This window comes from Zootoca vivipara, chromosome 8 (assembly GCF_965207765.1).
Source record: "Zootoca vivipara chromosome 8, rZooViv2.hap1.1, whole genome shotgun sequence".
NCBI lineage: Eukaryota > Metazoa > Chordata > Lepidosauria > Squamata > Lacertidae > Zootoca > Zootoca vivipara.
The window spans coordinates 19,680,819-19,697,772 of NC_142591.1; positions in this window are offsets into that span (position 1 = coordinate 19,680,819).

The following is a 16,954-nucleotide window of genomic DNA, read 5'->3' on the forward strand; positions in this document are numbered from 1 at the left end:
AAATGAGATCAGATTAGTCTGACATGACCTATTTTTTAGTGCTGACTTTTAGTGATGTTGGATGGCCATCTGCCATGGATGCTTTAGCTGAGATTCCTGCATTGCAGGGGGTTGGACTAGATGACCCTTGTGGTACCTACCAAGTCTATGATTCTATGAAATGTGGCCTAGAACTGTGAACATAGCTCTTGCTTGCCAGATGGAGAGAAGTGTGTCTGTCAAGGGAAATGTATATTGAGCAGGTAATGTACATAACAGCCAGCATTGTGCACATTCACTGATCACCCAAGCAGTATGAAGAAGGGGGTGCAGACCCCCCCAATGCAGCCCAGACCTGCTTATCCCATTCTCAATGTTCCACAGTGATCTGAGTGACACAAGGAGAACTGATGAGTCTTCTCTCAACTGGTTCTGATCAAAATATCCCCCTCCTCACCCTGCTATTAAGCTTAAGAAAAGGCTTAATAACAGCATGGGGCCAATTTTCATTGGAATTGTGGGGAAGAGGAGATTCAACCCGCTGAGGAAAAATCACTAACCAGGGGGAATAGTTCCCTGGAAGAGAAAGAGGGTGAAGTACCTCTGATCCCACCCACTGCTGAAAGATTTCTCAAAGAGGATTCAGCCAAGAAGAAGCTGGGATGGATCCAGTCAGCAGCAGAAAAAAGCTCTGAAACTTCGTTTGCTAATGACTTGGCTCCCATTAGAAAACTCCCCCCCCCCTCTTTTTTATACTGACAACAGTGAATCAATAATAATCAGTTGTTACAAGACACTTGACAACACAATTTAGCACCTCGTGGAAGAAAGTCTGCATCTGCAAAGAATTTGATATTTTTCAGGTCAATTTTCATCCTCGTCTACATTTATTGTTGTGAGAGAGGATAATTATGTGCCTTTGATCAGTGGCATGTTTACTTATCATTTTTCTACAAGTTGGTATAATTGAAAGCTTCCTACCACCCTGCCACCCGAAAGAGAAAACTATAGAATCTTGTCTATGGGATAGATTTCTCAAAGTTTTGATTTTATATTTGTTGTTAAGGATGGCTGTATGTATATTCCTTATCTGCATATTGTGCACCCTCTCACAGTGACTTCTCCCCATGGAGCAAGGCCTAACATATGAAGGTGAACCAACTGGACTTGGGATCTGAAAACAGGCGAGAACTTTATTGATTCCAGATCTAGGTTGAATTTGACTTAGGCATTGGGTATATATCCCTCAGCCCCCCTGGTGGAGGGCTGACACATGACATGGTTCAGTCTAGGATTGAGGGTCCTCTGCAAGACGCAGGTCTACATGGATGGCTCTCCCAAGCTGCTGAGGGGAGCTCTATGGCCTATCTGCCACATGCCTTGGCTTTAGGACAGAGACTTATATGGTACCTTGCTGTCTGGAGCCCAGGCTGCTGTCTTGATAACACAGCATGCAAGTCATAATTAGCTTGAAGATTTATTGTAATACAAACAATTAGCCTTGTGACATACGAATCAGTTGACCCTTCTGAGGAGTGTTTCCGGGTCCTGCAGAATATCCTGAACCTATGACCCTTAAGTTTCCAGCTTTGTTTTCTATCTAAGACCTTTCCCATATGCTTGCTGCTTGGGGTTAATTAACTCCTCTTCCGGTGAGGGGTTAATTAACTCCTCTTCCGGTGAGGAACTGCTCCTCCTCCTGCTTTCCGAACCATCCTGTGTTTCTTGAGAGAGTTGCTTTTCTCTAGCCCGCTCTCTGTATTCCTTTCATTATCAGTTTGAGGGGGAGTTGATATAAACATTGCTTACAGCTGTCTGAGAGGAATGTGAGTCTCTCTCTCTCTTGCTGGCTGCTTCTTAACTCATGGTGTGCTCCTATATCTTGAGCAGAAGTGTTCATGACACTTGCTATCACATTGTTCTGCGGTAGGGGTGATGTGGTAGGGGTGATGCAGGTTTGGGGAGAAGTGTGGCTGAGATGGGATTGCCCCCTGAGCAGAAGCCCAAGCACCAGAGAGACCTGGAGGGCGGCATTTGGCCCCCTGGGTCTGAGTTTCCCCATCCCTGATCTACAAAAAAATATGGAGCATCATGGCAGGTGGACATTGAGTGGAAATTCATGCATAGGGAACAGCAGGGCTGGCCCAAATAATTTTGCAGGTTGAGGCTAAGGACAAGATGGTACTCATCCTTCATCCCACAGACAGAAATCACCTGGGCTAGAAGATTACTCTCATTTTACACAAGATAGGAGAGGTTCCTCCACAACACATGACAGAAGGAGGTTTATTTAAGAGGTGGTAAATAGGTTGTGTGGAACACTTAGCTCTGTCTTCCAGCAGAAGGGAACTGCTTAGGAATTCAGGAGGAACAGCAGGAGGGCTCCCCTGTTGCCCGTCCCCCCCACCAACACTTTCAACTCTGACAATTGTTCCTTGGTTCTCATTACCCTCTTCAGAGTTCCAGGGTACACTATGCTCACATACATATTGGTGAAATTAATGAACACAACTAAGTTAGGACCATTAATTTCAATATTTGCACTCTGAGTAAAATGTAGTTGAATACCACAGTGCCTATCATAATAAAGCACAATGCCTCTTTCTAATAGTCTTAATTAATCCCTGTGCCCTAATATTTCAAGGAGCATCCTGCTATTAAGTCATGTGAGATAGGAACTGAGCTATTCCTTATTAAATTATTTGGGCATTTAGTCTACAAATGCATTTAGAGGGCGAGATATTCCACATTAACCTCTAGCCCTAATGCTAGTAGCACACTGGAAAGAGCAGGTGCATTTTGTGTTTCCTCTAATTGCAGGAAATGTAAAAGTAACTTTTTTGTAATCACCTGAAATCTGATTTTTTTTTTAAGGAATCAGTAATAGCAACACTTGCCTAGTAATTATTTGATCAGTAGGTGGTTGAAGAGTGTTCTTATATTCCACCTGCATCCAGCTTTTAATTTGATTGCACTTTTGACATTAGCTTCCTATATAAAATAAATGTGGAAAATTTCCTCTGTCTTCGGGATTATATTAAATAAAGGGGAAAGGCTGTGCGTATTTGCATCATTAAGATGCTCTTTGAGGAAAAACTACAACACAGCAATTTGCAGTAATGAGTTTATAGTGATACAAGGAAGTCATACCAGGAATTTGAATCTTATCTACATTCCCCCCCCCCTTTAAACATTTAAGTATATCCTTTGTAAGGAGGTGTGTTCTTTCTTTTAAAGCCATCCATGTTGGCAGCCATCACTGCCTCCCTCGGGAGTGAGGTCCATAATTTAACTATGTGTTCTGTTAAGAATTACTTTCTTTTTTCTGCCCCGAATATTCCCACATTCATCTTCATTGGCTGTCCACATCTTCTAGTGTTATAAGAGAAATAGGGGTGTCCCCCCTCTATTCACTTTCTCCATGCATAATTTTATGAATTTCTATCATGTCATCTCTTGCTTGCCTTTTCTCTAAACTAAAAAGTCTCATTGTCTGCAACCATTCCTTCCTTTGGTTCCTACGGGTTTTTTGTTTCATTGCTAACTCTACAAGTGATGGCAGCCTGGCCACAGTTTTGCATTGTCCACGATGCCCTGGATATAATAATAATAATAATAATAATAATAATAATAATAATAATAATAATAATTTTATTTATACCCTGCCCTTCCCAGTCAAGACCGGGCTCAGGGCGGCTAACAACAAAAATATCAAAACAAGCATAAAATAAACAATTCAATTAAAATACAGATTAAATACAATGTTAAAATTAAATTTTAAAATGGGAATCTACAAGTGGAACCTCATTTAAATATCCGTAGGATATTTAGCATCATTACAGAGCATTGAGCACCACAAACAAAAATGGTGCAGAATATTATTTAGGAGGGGCTTGGGGAAATGGCCCTTTCCTAAGGGGTACCGAATGAAGTCTTATCTGAAGTTCAAACCTTAAAGTCCTTGCAGCTGGTTTTGTTCTGCAGTTTGTGATCTCATCTCTTCTAGCAAGAGATTTAATCCAATTAAGCTCTAATTAACAGGAGAACCTCTGCTTCTTAATAGCGTCGTTGGAGGGTTTTCGGCAGGTGAAATGCTTTTGCACTCAGCACCTCCCTGCCCCCCGCATTCCATGCCGGAGCAAGAACCACATTTCCCACCTACCCAAGTCCTCCCATCTGCACCCTTCCTGTTCCATTCTCACCCTTACTGTGCTGGGCAGGTGGAGGCAGGTGGCTTCCTTTCCCCCCAGCCTAGCAGGGGACGAAAGCAAGGTGTTAGGACAGGAACAGAGGAACTCTTCAAGGTGTTAGGACAGCAAGGTGTTAGGACAGGAACAGAGGTAGATCACTCTTTGTGGTGAGATACACTGGTAAATGGCCCCCGGACGTTTAACGGTCTATTGACCCAGTACCTCCCTCGCCTATTTCTTCCCTTGCTGCCACCAACCAGTAAGTCTGTGTACTGGTACACAATTGATTGGAATCCAGTCAGGTGAACAGTGAACAAACAATTAAGGTTACTTAGGTGATGATCTTACAAGCATCAAAATTATTCACGGTTTCTCAAATACGTTTACTTAAACTTAACCTTTAGTATTAGTTCCCCCCTTGTCCTCCCTGACTGAAGTTCCCTTCTTATTACTCTTACAGATTCTGCACCACAGCTCACCTCACTAGCTTCTCTAACCCTCTCTCTATCTCAAAACCCTCTCCACCTCTCTCATCAAATCCCCTCAACTCAACTCCCCCTCAGACTGTCTGCTTCTCCTTATATACCCCTGCTTCTGCCTGGAGAGCTCCTATTGGCTATTTACCTCCCTTGCAACTTAACTCTTGCTAGACCCCTAGAGGTGAAACGCCACACTCTTCTTCCCATGTGCAGCAGTTCTTAGCATTCAGGATCACGCTAAGGAAAGCCAAAAGCTGAACTGATCCCGCAGGCTACCTGCATCTGCCATATATGTGACATAAATCTCCCCCCCCTTTGTCTTTTATTTTGAACAAGTTGTTTATTTCACACAGATCCAGAAAGCTCTTTGCAAAGATTTTTTGGGGGTGTAGTCAGTGCCAGATTTATGTGCAAGCTAAACAAGCTATAGCTTAGGGCCCCACTAAGGGGGGGGGAATTAAAGAAATAAAAACCACTGGGTGTACATTTCCAAAATATAAGATAAAAACGAAACAAGAATCATTTTAAGTTAGAGCTTATTAATTATTTCACTATTAATATACTTCTTAATTGTATTTCAGTTCAACAATTACTTTGATAAAATGCATATTTTGTTATGTGCAAATGGCTTTAGATACCTATTAGGTCCATAAATTACCATATAGCATATATTCAACAAAGAAAATAGCAACAATTTGTTGTTGACAAAGGACAGCTGGACATATAAAGGGACTCATTAAACCTAGGGCCTCATTAAACCTAAATCTGGCCCTGGGTGTGGTCCTATATCCACTTACCTGAGAGTAAGTTCCGTTGAATTTAATGGATCTAACATCTAGGAAGACATGCATAGGTTTATATTGCAAAATTGGTTTAGCATCTCTTTTTTTTTAAACAAAAAAATGTTTTCCCAGAGTGCCTTTACATGGGTGAAACAAACTTGTAGTTAGTAGGCATAGATGACACCGGCTGTAATCAATGGCCTAGAGTGACCTAGAGTTTGCAATAATTAAGGCTATTCTTCATGTTAGACCATATCAGCATGAGGGAACCTTGCAGGCTAATAACTAAATGAAACATTTGCTAGCTCATTTTAAAGGGGTAGAAGGAAGCATACTCTAAAAGGAAGCAAACTTCAAGATGGAAGCAAAACGGGAGGTGGGGGGGGGAGAGAAGAGATGTGTGTTTATTCAGAAGATGTTCATAACATAGGAAGCTCTTACTTCTGTCATCTCAGTACTGTCCAGGGGCGTACCCAGGATCAAAACTAGGGGGGGCAAGGGGCGGGGCCAAGGCACAGGAGGGGAGGGGCCACAACAGATGTTAAGGTGACAATAGATCATCTATCAGGGCCGCCTTAAGCCCATCCAGCACTGTGGCGCAAAGGTGCCTTTGCCGCCCCCTCCCTACACGGGAGAAACGGGAGAGGGGTGTCAGGCAGCGGAGCGGGAAGCTTCTGCGGGGGGGGGGCTGATGGGGGGCTCCGAGAGAGAGCCCCACCTGAAAGTGCCGCCCGGCGCATGCTCCCTCCGCACTTTCTGCCGAAGGCGCCTCACGAGTCTCCTGCTGGGAGGAAGGAGGTGGCCGAGACGCGGGAGATGCGAGGCAGCGCGGCCTGCGGGGCGAGCAGCCGGCTGCTTGGATGCACCCCTCACAGCTCACAGCGCCGGAGCCCGGTCCTGCTCAGCCTTTGCCCGCCGCACAGCAGCGGCTTCAGCCCCGCTCTCGCAGCTGCTGCTCTGGCGCCACAGCAGGACAGGCACGTGCTCTCATTCTTGGGATGGCGGGCTAGCCGGGCACACTGCGTGGCTCCCTTGGATGGAGTCACGCCGCACACGCATGCACAGCTAGCGTCGCGCAGCATTCCTCCGCTGGGGGCTGGAGGAAGCAAAACGCAGCAGGGCGACAGCGGCTTGGCTGCGCTCTCTGGTTCCCCGCCACGCTTGGCCTTGCCGGAGGGCGCGACGGGGAGCTGGAGGGAGGGCGCGGAATGCCGAACTTGCACTCTGCCGGGCTGTGCTCCGCCTCTGTCCACCAGCCCCGACGGCAGCGCTGCTCTCGCCCATGCTACTGTCTACACTGACTAGTAGTGTTTCTCCAGGGTTTCAGAGACTGGGTAATCCCAGCCCAGCCTGGAGTGAAGATATAGTTTGCATCAGTGCTGCAACATTGCCCCATTTGACGTACATACCTCAGTTTTCTTGGGCTGAGGATCTGATTTGAAGCTACCGGTATATAGGCATAGCTGCCAAGTTATCCCTTTTTTAAAGGGATTTTCCCTTATGCTGAATAGGCTTCCTCGCGAGAAAAGGGAAAACTTGGCAGCTATGTATAGGTCCGGGTCTGGTTCCTATCTGGATGGAAGTCCATGCAACAGGGCATAATACTTTGAATCTGCATTCAGCTCATGCAGTGACCTTAGGTCAGTCACAGTCCCTTGGCCTGTAACCTACCTCACGGGGTTGTTGTGAGAGTAAAGTTAGGAGGAAGAGGACTATGTACCTTGAGCCCATTGGAGGAAAGGTGGGGTATAAATGATGTGTGCAAAGCAGAGTGTGTGTTTGTGTGTTTCCATTTTTGTCAACGTTAGGCAGGAGTCACCAGGCACTTTCTGCTCTTGGGCCCATTTGTGAAACAAAAAAAATGTATTGGGCAACACACAGAGACGTGTACACACAGCAACCCCTTTCTGTTGGTTGCAATAGAATACAGTGGTACCTCGGGTTATGAACTTAATTCGTTCCAGAGGTCCGTTCTTAACCCGAAACTGTTCTTAACCTGAGGTGTGCTTTCGCTAATGGGGCCTTCCGCTGGACTTCAATTTCCATTCTCATCTTGGGGCAAAGTTTGCAATCTGAGGTACTACTTCCAGGTTAGAGGAGTTTGTAATCCAAAGTGTTTGTAACCCGAAGCGTTTGTAACCTGATGTACCACTGTACTCGTTTCAAACCTAATTTCAGTTGGGGGGGGGGTAGCCTGAGGGCACAAAGGATGGCGTCTGTGGGGACATGTGCCCCTATAGGCATCATATAGGTGACATAAAAACCCACACTCAGGGTCGATACTGTTTGTGACAGAAAGCGCAATAAGCCTTTTAAAGGGTGTTTGTTTTAAAAAAAGAAAAAACGTATTCTGAGCTTCACTGCTCTGTCCTACAGTGTGAGATACATATTTTATTTTTTTTAAGTATCCCAGTTAGAGGGTGTCATTGGCTGGACGTTTAAGCCTTAAATTATATAAAAGCATGCAAATTTTTAAAAGTGACCCATTGAGGCTGGGCTTCAAAACAAGCCGGCAGATGGAGGATCTCTCAGCAAAAGACGTCCTGGGGAAAAAAATGGTCTCATTTCAAGCAGCGTCAATATGCTGCATTCCTGTCAAATAGTCAAGTTAGTGAAATGGTTTGTGGTCAGCTTCGGGTTGGAGTCCAAAAATGCTTCACATTTGGTGAGGCCAGGTGTACATTATGCAGGTCAACCTCAGAAACATTTTCCTGCTCCTGGTCCCTCGTCACTTGCGGGAGTCTTTCCTTTTTCCTCCGTCCTACTTTTTCATTGCTTCTCCCTCTCAGATTTTTCTTTTTTTTACTAAATTGACTCTTAGATATTCTGTAACTGATACAAAACAATGGTTCCTGAAATCCAATGGAGGGCATTCATAGCAGCTGGAGCTCTCTGAGTGATGTTCTTTTCTTTTCTAAGAAGCTAAAATCTTGCCAAACAGTTCTCAGCAAGGAAAGGGGAAGCCACACAAGGGACTGAAATGTAACTTCTTTGTTTCTCCCCAGTAGGAATGGGAGGATAAATTTGCTTCACTTCTCTTTTTTTTTTAAAAAAAAAATATTTTTATTAATTTTCCAATTAAAACCAATTATATCACATTCAATATTTCAAATTATACACATATATATATCAATCAAACCGAATGTTATGCCAAATCATCTAAAGAATTTTTTATTTGGGTTCCCATGCTTCAAGAAATTGGGAATTCCTCGCAACTGTCCACTGCCGTCTTTTTTCTAAAGTTCAAATCGTCCTCCAAGTTCATAATAATCCAGATCTTCCCCTTACAGTCACATAGATGTTTTCCACTTTCATCCGATTGTTTCCCAGCCGCTGAGATAAATATCAAACAAAGTTTCACAGATGTTCTTTCTCCTGTGTGAGTTAATCAGTCCAGCCTCCCCATAAATCTTCTTAATGGAGCTCCTTGTTGCGTCGAAGCAGCCCGAAGCAGCGCCATCTCAAAAAGCTCAAATCACTTTCGCTTTCTCTCATAGCCATGAAGATTCACGATCATTATAGAATTTACAGCTTTTTCAGGCAGGAGACCCAAACATCAAACCATAAACTCTTGGTAAATTAATGGATCTCCTTGCCCTATAGCTGAACTTAGCTTCAGGTCGCTGCTCCAATTTAAAGTGCGTCACAACTCATAAATCCTCCGAGCGCGTCCAGAACTCCTTCCGCCCGACTAGGGGGAGGCTTTTCTCATCGGCAACTCCACATCTTTAAAAAAATATGCTCAGTAACAACAGTTATAAAGTTCAACTCACACAGTCTTTTGCTTCTCTTTCACTCCAAACAAGCCAGGACATCGCGTCCGGGAAGGTACGAGGCAACAATCTGAAGGAAAAAAAAAATAAAAACTCGCTTCCCTTATCGCTCCGTCCCCATCAATCCTTCTTCCAGATGTAGTACAATCTTTGACTCCTCTCCTTTCAGCAGCATAAATTTCTCAGCAGTAAACAGCGCTTCTTCCCCTCCTTCTGAAGTATGTCCATAGATTTAAGCCTAATTATCTTCTTTAACCATGGAAATCCCCGCCATGCAGATTAGCGTCCGGGAGTCCTGGCCCTCGTAAGTGCTCAGCCCAAGCTCCCCCCACTCCAAAAACAGTCGGAGTGGGTCTGGGGGCATCGCGGGCCAGCGGCCCCTCTCCGTAACCCCCGGAGAGGGTAAGGGGTTGCCATTTACTCCCCTAGCAACCGCCAAATTCCTTACGAAGGTCAGAGAGATGGAAAACAGGTCCGCCATTCCTGCAGGCGGAAACCGGAACCTGAAATTTGCTTCACTTCTCATTGAGAGGCCAGTCTACCTATTTCGCACTTTCTAAAACGCTGTGAAAATGGAAATATAACTACCCTTTGAAATTTGCACTTCTCCAAATTTATCAATGCAGCTCTCCAGTAAAGTAATGCATACAAAAATATGCATTACTATAGAGGGGAAAGCCATATACCGGGGCAGTGTTTATATAAGGGGAAATGTGTGATTTGGTAAAATTCGGAGAAAAAAATGTGTATGTTAGGAGAAATTCTCACTAAAATTCTGGTAGATTTAAATGAGAACTTTTCTTAATGCTGACTTTTGTGGAAATGTAGAAAACGCAACTTAAAATGGGGAAAAAGGCAAGAACACCGAAAATTCACCGATCCCTGCTCCGAAATATTTGTTTGTTTGTCGAATTTATATCCCATCTTTCCTCTGAAAGGAGCTCGCATCGGCAAACATACCCACAATTTTTAAAACGAGAACAGCCCAAAAAGATTCTAGAATTTGCAATTTAACAGCCCAAAAGATTCTAGAATAGAATCTAGAATATTCTATCTATTCTATTCTAATAGAATTCTATTCTATTCTAATAGAATTCTAGAATGGAATCTAGAATAGAATCTAAAACAGCCCCAAAAAAGATTCTAGAATTTGTTTAACAAAACAATTTGCAATTTAAAATGCTATCTCAGTGATCTCGGGGTTGTCAGGAACAGTATTCTTCAGCCACTGCATGGCGGAAGGATGTTTTCAAATTCCTCATGAAAGTTGATGATGATGTTTAGATTGGGACAGAGCAGGAGTGGGGTGAGGGAGAATTTTATTAATCTTTATTGACTGATAAAAAATGGTCTGAACTCAGAATGTATTAAGGAGCTGGCTGAATTCTCTGGAGACACCGATTCCAAGGAAAGGGGGGTAGTTTTAATTTTGTGGGTGGGAATGATAAGGGGGTAAAATACTTTGCTAGTTAAGTTTGAACATTTTTGGGTAAAAGGTAGAGAATATTGGGTAAAAAAAAAGCAATGTGAAGTGTGAAGGGTTATTAGTTAAAAAGAAGTTATAATTTAGAAGAAAGAATGTGTGTTTAGAATTGGAAACTGCAATAATTAGTGAATTATTGAGAACTCAAGAAGGGGGAATGAGGAAGTCTGATAGGTTTAGATTCAAAGTTGAAAAGTATGATTATATCTTTCTTTTTTCTTTTTTCTTTTTCTTTTTGTTTTTATATGCGAAGAACATTGAAGAACAAGATTTGATGATATTGTTTCATATTACTTGTATTTTCTTTTTTTTCCCCTTCTGTTTATGTAAAATCCAATAAAAATTATTTTTTAAATAAAAAAAGAAAGTTGATGATGATGATGGAGACAGAGGCACCTCATCTCTTATGCACTTTCCCCCTAAGATACACATTTTTCTAACATTGTTATTTTTTTCCAGTTGGATCAGCAAGGACCTGGGAAGAGTGCCAGCGACTTTTGCTCCCACATCATCAAAATTCATCCTCATTCCCCAACCCCTGCCACACACACACACACACAAGCTGCAGAAGAGGGCTCTCCGGCTGCCTGTTTTGGTACAATGCCAGCTTCAGATAACAAGAGCCCCTGTTCCAAACAACTGCCTTTCGTGCCCATTGTGCTGTGTACGCCACACTTGAATAGCAAATGGAGGTTGGTTGATTCAATTACTTTGTATTAAAACAAAGTTGCCGGGAAAGTTGCTGATACAGGATGAAATCTGCAAGTATGATGCCGGGTTTGTTTAACCTGTAGAGAATTAATGATGTGATGACAATAGGATACAATAATTGCTTTAGCTGGGTAATTCACGCAGCTTAAACTGGACAGGTATGACAATTCACATCAGTAGAATTAGCACACGGGCTATTTTAAAGACCCACCCCCTGCTACATTCTCAAACTCTTAATTATTCGGAAAGCACATTTTATGCAATGCTTGGCAGAATGTTTTAAGAATGTAGGCAAGTTTGTCATGTATAAGCCAGGGCCAAAATGTGGTCCACCCACCCTGCTGGCAAGGGAAGAAGTGGGGGAATGAAGACCTACATTGGGAACAAAGGTGGGGAATGAAATCAGCTTTTGCCTGATAGCTGGAGGTAGATGCAGACCCCAGGAGACCCCAGAGTGCAGCCTATACGATTTCATTCCTAGGAATGGGAGGAGACCAGCAGTGCCTCCTATTTATTATTATTATTATTATTATTATTATTATTATTATTATTATTATTATTTTATTTTATTATTATTTACTTATACCCTGCCCATCTGGCTGGGTTTCCCCAGACACTCTGGGCAGCTTCCAACAAAGATTTAAAATACATTAAAACATCAGTCATTAGAAACTTCCCTAAAGAGGGCTGCCTTCAGATGTCTTCTAACCATCAGATAGTTGTTTTTCTCTTTGACATCTGATGGGAGGGCGTTCCACAGGGCGGGTGCCACTACCAAAAAGGCCCTCTGCCTGCTTCCCTGTAACTTGGCTTCTTGCAGTGAGGGAACCACCAGAAGGCCCTCAGCGCTGGACGTCAGTGTCTGGGCAGAACGATGGGGGTGGAGACACTCGTACAGGTATACTGTAGAGGCGACCATGGAGTGGGAGGCAGCTGCTGAGGCAGGTCCAGCATCCAATGAGCTTGTGGAAGCACAGTGGGCAATGCATTCCTTGGAGGCTGAATCTGCTGCCCCTGGGGATCCTGCTGCCCAGGGTGGCTGCCTCATCGTGGTTTACCAGTGGGCTGGCCCTGGTATAAGCACAAGTATTTTCCACCCCACCCCCATTTCTATCAAGGCAAAGTGTTCAACCTTCAAGATTCACTGCAGGGGTAGACTTTGGTAATCTTTGGTAATATGGCACCCTGAGCGAGGCCAAAAATTGGTGCCCCCAAAGGGATTCTCTCAATTGTGGCTCTTTTTTTAATTTTGTGCCTCCACAGCTCAACGCCCTGTGCAGGAGAACTGCCTGCACCACCCTAATTCTGGTACTGTTCATTGTCATGTTCACAGAGTGTTGGCCATTTTTGTTTACAAAAGCAAGAATGTCCTTGTACAGGCATCCCCAGACTTCGGCCCTCCAGATGTTTTGGACTAAAATCCCCATCATCCCTGACCACTGGTCCTGTTAGCTAGGGATCATGGGAGTTGTAGGCCAAAACATCTGGAAGGCTGCAGTTTAGGGATGCCTGTCTTTGTATATGCTGAGCTCCACTTGCTATCCTTGGTGGAAGCTTTTCAGGTTTTTAAGACTTGGTTGCAAGAAAAGCAGAAAAGGGAAAGACATCTTAAGAAAGTTGTGGGGTTAAACTACCCCCCCATCTACTTAAACTATTGAAATATTACTACCACATATCACATGGACAATGACCAGGAGTGATGGGAGTTGTAGTCCAACAACATTTGAAGCATGCCACATTGACTAAACCTGCCCTGAGATCTGATGGGAAGCTCTTTTTACACTAACCATGGCATAGTCTAGAATGGCCAGGAAATGTGAAAGAGAGCCTTCTCTGTGGCTGCACCCAAACTATGGGACTTCTACCCTTGGACTGTCCACTTGGTCCTACTGATTGGCTTCCATTGTCTGGCTAAGACTTCTTTATATAAGAACTTCCCACTTTTCAAGACAGTTTACTAAGAAAGGGGGAGGTGTGAGGAAGTGCATCTATCTTGACAACCCCAGTATGTTTTGACTCTTCCAATAGTTAGGCAAGGCACTTTTGATTGAGGAATGTAAATCTAAAATTAACCATGAAAGTTGGCCTGTAAGACCATTTCATATATATTGGCTGGGTCTATTTCTTTTGTAACATGACAGACTTCATTGATTTTATTCCCACTCTTCATCCACACCCAAGAAATAAAGACAGAATGGTCTCTCTCTGTGTTTAAATCATTCTTTTCATTTGCAATCACACACATATGGTTATTTCTATTTTGTTAATCGAATGAGTAAACATTACTCCCATGTTGTGTTTTGGTTTTAATTGCAGTTTTAATTGACTTGCTGTTGGCCTTTTCTGAAGTGTACTCCTGAATAATTTTCAGGGGATTGGAACTCTTTGAAGAAGACTTCCTTTGCTGTAGCACAGCTATTCTTCAGCTTTGTTGCATTGCCAGCAAAACATCCTGCCATGTTTTCATCTTATTTTATGGCCATCACTACATGGAAGGCTTCCGTTCAAATGAATTTTCATTTTGTCTACACTACAATGTAGCTATAAATTAAGTTTGCATGCATTTAGATGTTTTATGTCATCCAGTGCATTTTTAACACTGGTCTACTGTCTAGTAATGGCTCTCCATTATGTTGCTGGTTTCTCTTTAAGGGTTCCAGACTCAAAAGAGAGCAGGGCAATTAAAGGCACAGAAGTCCTGTCCTCTATTGAGTCTGGCAACCCTAGCCAGGAATACCAGCACCCTGAATAGGCCTGTTAGTGATGCATTCCTTAGGTCCCTTTAATTATTTTCTCCTCTGACACTTCAAGCAGTGCCAGGTGTCTACTTTAGGTTTCCTACAGGGCCCCTGACCTCACACTGCTGTGAACCATTCTGGGAAATTAAAAGGATAGCTGGAACTAGTTGCCCAATGTTTCTTGGAGCATAGCATTGCATCCTGTTAAGTTTGCTGGGGATGAGTGAGCGAGCAGGGGCCCCACCAAGGGACACTTTTGTCAAGGCACTTTAGACTTGGGAGTCACCCTTATATCTAGAGAAATATTAAGGTTTTCAGTGGAGTGGTATGTATTTATTATTTCTTCATAAAATTATTTCTGTAACACCTTTCACTCCAGAGAGTACCAAAGCAGTTTATAATCAATGAAGAAGTTACCATATAACAATGAATCATAATATATATATCAATTAAACATACCGATAAAAACATATCAGTAAAATACTAATCAGTAAAAAAAAAAAATATTACAGTAGTGTTCTTCAACCTTGGGTCTTACCAGATGCTGTTGTACTACAACACCCATAATCCCTGACCTTCGTTAGCTGGATGATGGACATTATAGTCTAGCAACATTTGGAATCCAGAGTGGAAGGACACTGAACTATAGAAAACAAAAGTGCTGAAAACTGGCATTCATGGCCTGGGAATGCCTGAGCAAACAGACTTTCTTTAAAAGCACAACCCAGGAGCTGATGCTTGGCTTATCTCCAAGGGGAGAATATTTCATAGTATAGGCATCACCACATAAGGAACCAATCATAAGGCCATGCAATTAATTGGGTCTCCTCTATTAATGGTTCATCCTTCTCAGCATCTAAGATGAAATGTGTTCCTTCAGCTGTTATTTTGACTCCCGCTCCAGGAAGATGCTTTTCATTGCTAGTCTCCTTCCCCAAGTGAGATATTAGGATTACATGGTGCACCTAGCATTGGACTGCATTGCATGTCCATCTTCTTAGCCACAATGAAGCTTCTGGCTGGCATTGAAGAAATTCGGAATGAACAAGAAAAAACTGGCTGCCCCCCAAAGCAAGTTACTACAATGAATATAAATAAGGATCTTTTCAGAAGGATACAAACAATGGGCAAACCCGTAAGATACGAACGAGAGAGGGCTTTTTCTGGCTCTGCATTTGCTATATTTATTCAAGTTTGCATTTTACTGGGATAGACAGAACCTGGGTGGAAAAGATGAGCTGTTTTGCTGAAAAAAACAGAAGCCCCTTTGCTAGCTGAGTCAATATTTTAAGCAGGTAAAGCCAAACCACCAGCAGGACCAGAGTTATGACAAATTACATTGGTCGCTAACCATAAAATGTGTGGATTTACTCATTGAGCTGTGACTGCAGTCTAATAACTTTTGTGCCAAATGAGGCATGGAACATATTGTCAAATTCTCAATGTCCCCAAAATACAGTCGAACCGGTGGAACTCTGTTTTAATATTACTCCAACCGCAAAGCATTTGATCATCTGGTTCAAATGTTATATTCTCAAACATAGGTGGGTTTCAATTGAATCTGACCACAGATATCTGCCCAGCAGTAGCAGTAGCAGTAGCAGCAGTAGTAGTGGTGATCAAAGCTTTCTTTCTAAATAGGAAATAATTGATTACATATAATTTATCTGCTATATGCATTTGAATATTTAGAAGGGATTAACACATTCCAGCCTGGAAAAAAAGTACTCAATGAGTGTGCTCCAGTAGATTTAGAGACCTTCGAGAAAGGGCACGTGGTGGGGCTACAGGGTGGAGGAAAGGAAGGACCAGTCCGTCTCTTAGGTAGCATTGAAGTCAGCCTGTGTATACTTGCATGTACATTATTCACCACACTGTACATGGTGGAAATGAATGCTGGAATAAAGAGAGGAAAAGGGAACAGCTGATTGATGTGCAGCACTGTGAAATGCTGACAGCTGTCACTTGAAAAAAGCCAGGTGCCAGATGTTCTGATTTTTGTGAGGCACAGGAAAGCCTCTCATTTTGAAATGTGCTGGTTAAAAACAAAACAAAATTCTAAGCATCAAAGAGGCCCACTAGTCATTCTGACATGGGAAATGCCGTGTAATAAAAGGGGAGAAATCCATTCACACGAGGAGCGAAATACGTATACAGTGGTTTCTGTGTAAGATCAATTTTAAGGTGGTTTATGTTCATTATACACACTGTGATTGACAGCTGCCAGTGGTCCAGGCATGGTTTAATTATCAGTATGTGCCATCTGGGTAATGGCTGCAGGACACGTCCAGGTTTCGAGTAATTTTGGTCTTATCCTGCAGCATAGATACTGTTTCCTGAATTTGTTTTTGAATGACATTTCTCATTTTCATTTCTCCGGGCATTTATATACCAAATTCTGCTTTTGAACTTTCTCTCTGATCCCAGCAGTCATACTGTATGTGTGTGATGTTCGCAGGATCCTTTCTTATGCTGAATTTATATACTTGTTTAAAGCACTTTTACCACCAGTCATTAGCCAAAAATGTTCCTGGAACACTTCACACAGATAAGTTGTAAGGCAGTCCAAATCCCCAAGCTTAACATCAAAATGATACATAAGGGGATGGGGAAGGAGGAGGGTTGTTGTTGTTGTTGTTGTTGTTTTTAAGTCCCAGTTCTTACCATGAAACATCTAGGATAGAGACTAGGGTGATGACTTTTTCATTTTTTCCCCTCAAAAATTATTTCCTGTAGCACAAATGGATGAACTTTTGCCTATTGATGACTAAAATGAGGTATACTCCATTGAAATATTTAAAAAGGTTATGCACAAACCA